This window comes from Diadema setosum, chromosome 7 (genome assembly GCF_964275005.1).
Source record: "Diadema setosum chromosome 7, eeDiaSeto1, whole genome shotgun sequence".
NCBI classification, from domain to species: Eukaryota; Metazoa; Echinodermata; class Echinoidea; order Diadematoida; family Diadematidae; genus Diadema; species Diadema setosum.
The window spans coordinates 17,793,709-17,801,778 of NC_092691.1; positions in this window are offsets into that span (position 1 = coordinate 17,793,709).

An 8,070-nucleotide genomic window follows, 5' to 3' on the forward strand; every position below is an offset into this window, starting at 1 on the left:
TAACAACTTTATACCTCAAGTGTATTCCAACAACATCATAGAAATATCATAATGCTGTTTTCCCTGCTTGAGCCACATTGCACAAGTGTGCAACAAAAAGACATTTTTACTTATTTTTAGACACTCACAGGAATACGCCTTCCCCAAATATAGATCTCGATGATGTGACTGTTTGGAAAATCCATCATTCCTTAAGTCGTTGTGGTAAATCAGTTGATAAGCAAGCGGTCTCCGACAACGCCTTAGGCGCCGGAGCGAAGGGGGAGAGATGGTAGAGAGAGAGAGATACACCACCCATTACAAATGCCGTAAATCATGCGAAAATATGATGACTTTGTATCAATGACAATGATGGGCTCAACGTTGCGCGCACATTTCGCCAGATTTCAAGAGCATACGGATTTCCCATTCCGCTCTCGAGTGTTTGCCTATATTGATGTATGCCCCCTGACAAGGGAACTGCAGAGTATGAAGACAGGAGCAGGGCGAGACATCACACACGACGAGGAGTCGTGGACGGCTAAAAACAACAACAACAAGCAAAGAAAAAATACGCTGACGACTATTTGAAGAAAAAAGGGGGGAGATTATGACGTTTTGTTGACGGGTTGGTCAGTTAACGTGTTCATATCTATAAATAAGTCCGTACCGTCAAATTCTTTCTTCTGAGTGCTGAAAGTTGTTTCTCTGGGTGTTTATTTCCCCGATGTAGTTCCATCGTGATAAGTTCAGTCCATAATATTTCAGGACATGAAAGTTGTTTGTTGATGAATATAGACACCAACAAAAGTATTTATATCCATGAAACTGGCAATCGCTGTCGTAAATTCATATGCATTTCACGTGGGATAAATGATGTTTAACATGGCACTACAGACAGACTGGCATACTCTTGAATGAAGGATATTCGTGGCATCTTTAACACAGAAATACTGGTACCTTGTAAAGTGTCAGTATGCAGAAATCTTTATACCAATTTGATTGGAATAAGAAAATGTATTGTAATTGCAATTACAACGCAGAATGTATGATAATTGTATAGTTAGTGTATTTAACACTTTGTTTCCCTGTACGGGTGTAGATCAATTTCTGAAGTGTGTAAAATCTCAAATGAGAATACAGTCTGTACATACATGGAAAGACATTTATTCCAAATGACCATTCATCTTTTGGTTTACTTTTGAACTTGACAGTTAAAACGAGTTCATAAAGTACATAAACGTCGCATATCCGTTTGACTATTGTTTTTTTTTTTTTGTAAACATTTCGTAAATATAAAGAAACGGATACGTATAATTTTTGTTGTTGATTTTCACGTTTGGTCTGAGTACTTCTGTCCCTACAAGGAGTATTTGATAAGTTTCCTATCGTTTAGATTGTAGACCTGCTTTTTTATGTTGTTGTTTGTTCGGTCAGTCTTTTAAATACTGCCACTTTATTATGACTGACTTTTTCTACTTGGTTTCATGCCAGTAATTATGACCAAGGTAACAAAATTAAAATGACAGACAATGCAATGTATAGGATACCACAACGCGATGAATTTTCTCTCTTTGGTTATTTTGGAAGATCGCTTGATGCAGATCTTTAAAAACAGGTTTCCAATATTGTCTACCTCTTCAACGTATACTATTGTCTTCTTTATTATTAGGCTTTTGAGGCAGCCAGAAAAATTATTAGTCAATTCATAATCCGCGCTCACCTTTAAAACCTCAACACATTAGCAACAGACAGCGTAAAGAGCCGAACTGTCACAGTTATATTATTTCTAGAGTCGATTTAAAGGACGATAATTGTCTCTGGAATCTTTTTAATGTCAATCCCTATGAAGCGCAGTTGTCAAAATTAAGTATGATTTTATACACACTTTACTTTGATAAAGGACTAACAAGAACAAAGCAAAATGTTATAAACAAATTTGATTCTATATGATTTATTGCCTTCTCATATCTAATATTAACAGTAATTATGTCAGTGGGTTGGGCGACTCTTCAAACTGCAGAAAGATTGCATTTTGCTTATAATATATTCTACCACCATTGTTAAAAGAACTTTGCCTCTTTAGATACTTAAGTTAAATGTCCATGCGCAAAAATATAAACTCGTATGTTTTCTCTCCTGGAAAAAAAGAAGAAAAAAGAAGCTCACTAAAACCAGACGGTAACTTTTCGTCTGAAATAGCTAAAATGATTCGAGATCCCCAAAGCTCTTCAGTGTTTCTTTTGGAGAGAAACATGATTTTAATGAAGTGAAGAAATATACATTATATATATATAAAGATTTTTTTTTTTCTTTAGCCTTGCCAGGGCTTTTATTTACATACCGGATGATTGCAATATATTATAATATTGACCGTGCAAAGGCATTTTATCAAAGCAATGTTAGTCAGAACTTGTCAAGCAATGAATGGGTGTCTCTTTCATCCTGTATGAATGTGATTTTAACCGAACCTTGTGTACATAATCACCTGATTGTTACTTGCCAGGAAGACATTGACTTTTATTTTCGATTATGTGCAATTCTATTTATTGTATCATGTAAGAAAGCGGTCAACGAGGTTTTATGATTTATTAAAGGAGTGATAAATCTGATTGATATTCAGTGCCAATTCTGTTTCACTGTATGCGGTGATCTTTATCAGACCAGATGCTGGTTCAGTTGTGGATCGTGTGTGAGGAAAAAACGAAGATGCAGTGGTTTCGTTGTTTCTGGAAGGGTGTATAAAGGAATAGATATTCGGCATTGTTACAAGTGAAGTTAATAGCCAATTACATGTTGTTACAACAACACAATATTATAATTACCTTTGTCGCACGTTCAAAACCACATATTCTCAGGAGGGTGTTTTTTTTTCTTTTTCTTCTTCCTCTCCTTCTTCTTCTTCTTCCTCTTCTTCTTCTTTTGGTCGCAGCAATAATTCATATTGTTCATACAGTTTATTTGCAAGACAATCCACTGCCAGGTGAATATGAATTGACAGTCAGACGACATACATTAATTATGATATATCATTCTACTCCGTTCCGAAAAAAAAAAAAAATCTGATCTTTCCAATAACTAGTGGGCCAGTATTCTAGACGATGATGAAATTCAAACCACGGTTAGCCTATGATTCTCGGCCTCCTTTGAACAACTCATCAGGAGTACTGTGCGTTTGCCAATCAGTGGTAAGTTTAGCAATTAAGTTAAGAGGCTTCTGAAAATCCACTGACAAAAAGACAAACAAACAAACAAACAAACAAACAATCATACCATCACGATCCATAAAAAAAAAAAAATGAATTAAAGAACTGTTCGATAATGACAGTAACACTGTAACAGATAACATAAAGTGTTGAATGTAGCGCTTTACAGGCGTTCCCAAACGCATACCCTATCTTATATTTTACTTCAACTTCCAATGTGAAACAATGACAACAACATGGCCAATTTCACTGTAAACTGATTCGCAAGTCATAAGATACGAAGCCACCTGTTCACTGAGGTGCTAACGTCCAATAGTGAGACATACGTCATGTACGGCCAAGTATTGGTTGCTAATTTGTGCCCCTTGATTGCAGAAGTTGGTGGTATTAATCAAACGATGAAATCAATGGCTAATGTATTTTGGGCGAATTGAATTTTGGGAACAGCGAATGAACATGCAAGTATTGGAGTGCTGAGAGAGGAGAGACCACAGAGTATGGACAGGATGGCTTGGTCGTATAGTGAAAAAAAAAAAATCACTTTAGACGTGACGGAGGTTCTATACAAAAATGCACGTCAGAGAGATGCGTGCTCGTGGCAGATGAGCGAAACTGTGAATCATAGGTTCAGAGACTTGAACGAGTGATCGTGCAGCTCAGCAGCTATACCTGCCCACGTTTGTCATGAAGAAAACGCGCACATGACTCGCCCTATTTGCTGTTGCCATGGCTACAAAATAGTACCCACAGCTGATCGCAGTGACCTAATCAGTGGACGTCATGCATGGTAAGCTTTACTCATCGTGGTGGCGCTCTAAACATCGTCCTCGAACACTGAACGGCAGACGTAACTATGCCTGACTTGGTGGGTGTTGGAACCATAGATTCTTCAACTCCGTGTCGCCATTCTACGTTTTGATGAGACGCTTATTTGCAAGTGGGTATGAACAACTTGCTATCACCATGATTACAACGTATCATTATGGATGCATAATGTTAGCCCTTGTTTGATAGAAGTAGTATTGTCATTATTGTGTAGTGACTTTTTCACAACGGACTTTGATGAGATTAAACAACATGTAATACGTAGGAAACAATGCAGATATATACGTATATAGACATTATAATAATTATATAATTATAAGAAGAATGAGTCTCAAATAAGCCATCTGTAGATCGAACAAGAAGGTTTCTATTCACAAAATTTTCAACCCACCCCGGGCCTTCGTCAGTGTAGTTTTCGTCAGAGTTTAGTTTTTACCGCAGACCCGGTTATTTCAAAACAAAGTAAAACACTACACTGACGAAGACCCGAGGCGGGTTGAAATTCTTTGAATAAAAACCTTCTTGTTGGATTTACAGATGGCGTATTTGAGACTCATTCTTCTTATGATTATAACATTCGAAGTCCAACACGTGGAAATTCCAAGATGGACATTATATACCATATTATATATATATATATATATATATATATATATATATATATATATATGTGCATACATAGATTCATACACACATATCATCAGGACTAGACACTAATTTTTTGTTTCGTTTTGAATTTGAAATTATGATAGCCCGAAAAAGAAGAAATCATTTGTGTTACCTGCTTATGCCCTATAAGGTCACCACAAGATAGTCTCTTAGGAAATATTTTATGGTGACCAGACATCAATTCTTATAGTGGCCCCTGGACACCGCTATTGTCGAGCCCTGCATATACATATATACATTCTTACATGCATAGACAGACATACACACATGCATACACACATGCATGCATGCGTGCATATACTAAGAATATACGCTACCGATGACGAAAATGATCCCATATACCCTTTACCCGCGGTCTGCTTGTGGAAAATATAAGTGTAATCATCGCTTTGCCTTGTGCTTGCCTGTGCATTCTGACGTACTTTTCATACAAGTATTTCTTAATTCATTTCAGAAACCTGGAAGAATGTACAGACAAATGCTAAAAAAAGAGAAACAATCGAATTTGCAATTAGTTGCGCGTAATATTAATTCGGAGGCATCTCCCTTTGTCACTGTTTTTCTTCTTACAGAAATATTTAAAGACAAAGAGAGAGAGAGAGAGAGAGAGAGAGATGTTGTCACTTTATGTGGCCGAATGATCTTACGCACTTAGATATTCAATCATTAAAAATCCGTTACTGAATCACTGAATCACTGAACAATATCATAAAAATTGATACGTGAGTAACAAATTTTTGGAAAACAATGGCTTCATCTAAGGTGATGAGTACTGAAGAAATGCGAGTGGATATTGGACAGAATCCAAAGGGAATTAGTGTTCACTCAAGCTATCCGGCAAGTGTCATACACACGGTGGTTTTCAGGCATTATTGTCTTTACCCTAGTTTGGGAAAAAGTTTATATTTTGTATATTTGGTAATAATATTATGCTTACCAGCTCCAACTCATTTAGACTTTCCACGCTTAAAATGAGCAGTTTACAAGGATATTTTCAGCTTGGATGATAATGATGTAAGCATTTAATTTATGTTCCTTTGTTTATGTTTTCTGTGGTGTTCTGTGCAGATAATGCGTGTCATGGTTATAACTTATAAGCCTCTTAGCTGGGTAATTTTTATTTTCATTTTCAGAAAGGGTTTCATAGGATTGAGCATTTAGCATTATGAAACATTTTGAATATAACCGATTAACAACATCAGGCATTTAAACAGTTTATGCCTATTTATGCCTTTTCCTTTAACTATTCGTTATTCATGTTACATCATCATTCTTAAGTAGCATCATGTTAACACATACGCAAGCAAGTCTATACAATCGTCATGATTTTAGATAAAACTGTTATTTTCTAGTAATACATGCCCTCAACTCCATCAGCACTATATTCAGTGACATCAAAGTGTAAAATGACTGTGCGATAGAAAGTACTCTGGTCATAATTACATTACCATGTTGAACTACTGACTGGTGACCAATGTCAAGTCTTGTCCGGCAAGAAAGAAATGCCCTGAGCGTACTGAAAGTTAAGATGAATGATAATAAATGATAGAAATAAAACGTGACGTATAAAACACTCCTTTCTTACGTCTACGAGCCATCAGTATAATGAGAGTTATGCACACTGTCTGACGCTTAAACCTTTCTTTCCGTCAACTTGCATGGCAGTTGTGACAGAAAATGTCCGTAACCAATGAGAAGATGGCAGATTATACCCATTCTCCATTGTTATAGGCTTATGAATTTGGAAATTCGGAGGCAGAGTAATCTATCAAAGACGTGCCAAGTCAGTACGGGGCCTGCATTAAACTTCGTCCCGCACTGGTTGGCTGCTGGAAGAGAACATCGTCAAGAAACGGTAATGCATTGTAGGAATTAAAGGGAACCACTGCCCCGAGACGTACAAGGACAAATTTATGATATGCGCTGTTTTGCGTTCATGGTATATCTCAGGTCAAATGACTAGGTTGTCTTCCCCAGAACTTTAGCGGATGAACTGCGCAGAAAGTGCTAGGCTTGGCTAGACCTTAATGCAATATTTCATTAAAGCTCGGGTATTATTAACAAGTTTGATAATAACCGCCATTATTGGAAAATTGCTGACGCTAATGAAAGTCGGTCTAACGCTGGAAAGCGCCATGCTAAGCCCTTAATTGAAGCGCACGTTATAAATGCGTTTCGGGAGAAGTTTTTCCCCTTCTGCCTACGCCCGGGTTCGTAGGCCAGGTCGAATTCATAACGAAAATGGTATATTGCACTCAACACTGATATCATTTTAGGCAACGCACTTTTTGACTTTTTAGCAGATAATCTCGCTCATCCCCTTTCATCTAAATAAACAGTTGTACCCCCTAAAAAACCCTCCCCTCAAAGAAACAAAACAAACAAAAAAGAGGTTAAGAGAATAGATAGAAGGAAGAATAATTGTTTTCGAATTTAAGTCCTTTGGCGTATTTCCATTCTGATGCAATTATTGAAGCCCAACTCCGTACGGTGTGGCAAAGAGAGGGAGAAAGAACTAGATGGGGCGTTAGACATGCAAAAATGTTTTGTGTTGTAAGCTTTCAATTTTTGGACGCCCGAGGCATGGGTTTTGCCATTTCCACAAATCTATTTTCAAGGAAGGGAGAAAGGGGAGATGGAGAAAGGGGAAAAAACCCACCGCTTTGATTTTTGTGGCCGATCCCGCATCCGAAGCGTAGACGCGGAAAAGCCCGCGCAATTAAGTCTAATCTCTCTTATATTGGCGGAGTTAAATAAAGTTGGCTTCCTTTGCTTTCAAGCTCCTCGCGACAGAAGAAGAGGGAAAGGAAAGAAAGTAGGAATAGAGGGACATGTGAGAAATAAAGAGAAAGAAAGACGGGGAAGCTGAGAGGGACTGGAGAAAGAGGGAGTAAGAGAATGAACTCCTAATTGGGAACTGGGGATGTCGCCAGATATGTAAAAACTACCTTTAATGACGAAAGTAAAGTGCTCCGATTTTCCGCTTCTTTTCTCGCTTTCCATGCACAGTTTTTTTTTTTCTGTCTTCGTTTCTGTCTTACTGTCTTTCTGTCTCTGTCTATCGCTCCCTCTCCATCTCTCCCTCTCTGTCTCTCATTCACTCTCTCTCTCTCCCTCTCCCACTTTCTTTCTCTTTCTCTCTCTCTGTCTGTCTCCGTTTCTGTCTGTCTGTCTCTCTCTCTCACTTCCTTTCAACAAACATCCCCTGTCTTGATCTATTATGGTGTTCCCTTCCCCGATTCCTCTTTCCTCAATGAGAGCTGGGGATAGTTGACGTAGATTAGAATAGATCAAGTACTAGGGAAGTACCATCCCCTCCCCCTCTCCTTTTCCCCCCGTATTGTCGCCTACCTTTTCTCCATTTTGTTCCCTTTGCCTCCTCCCCATGTAT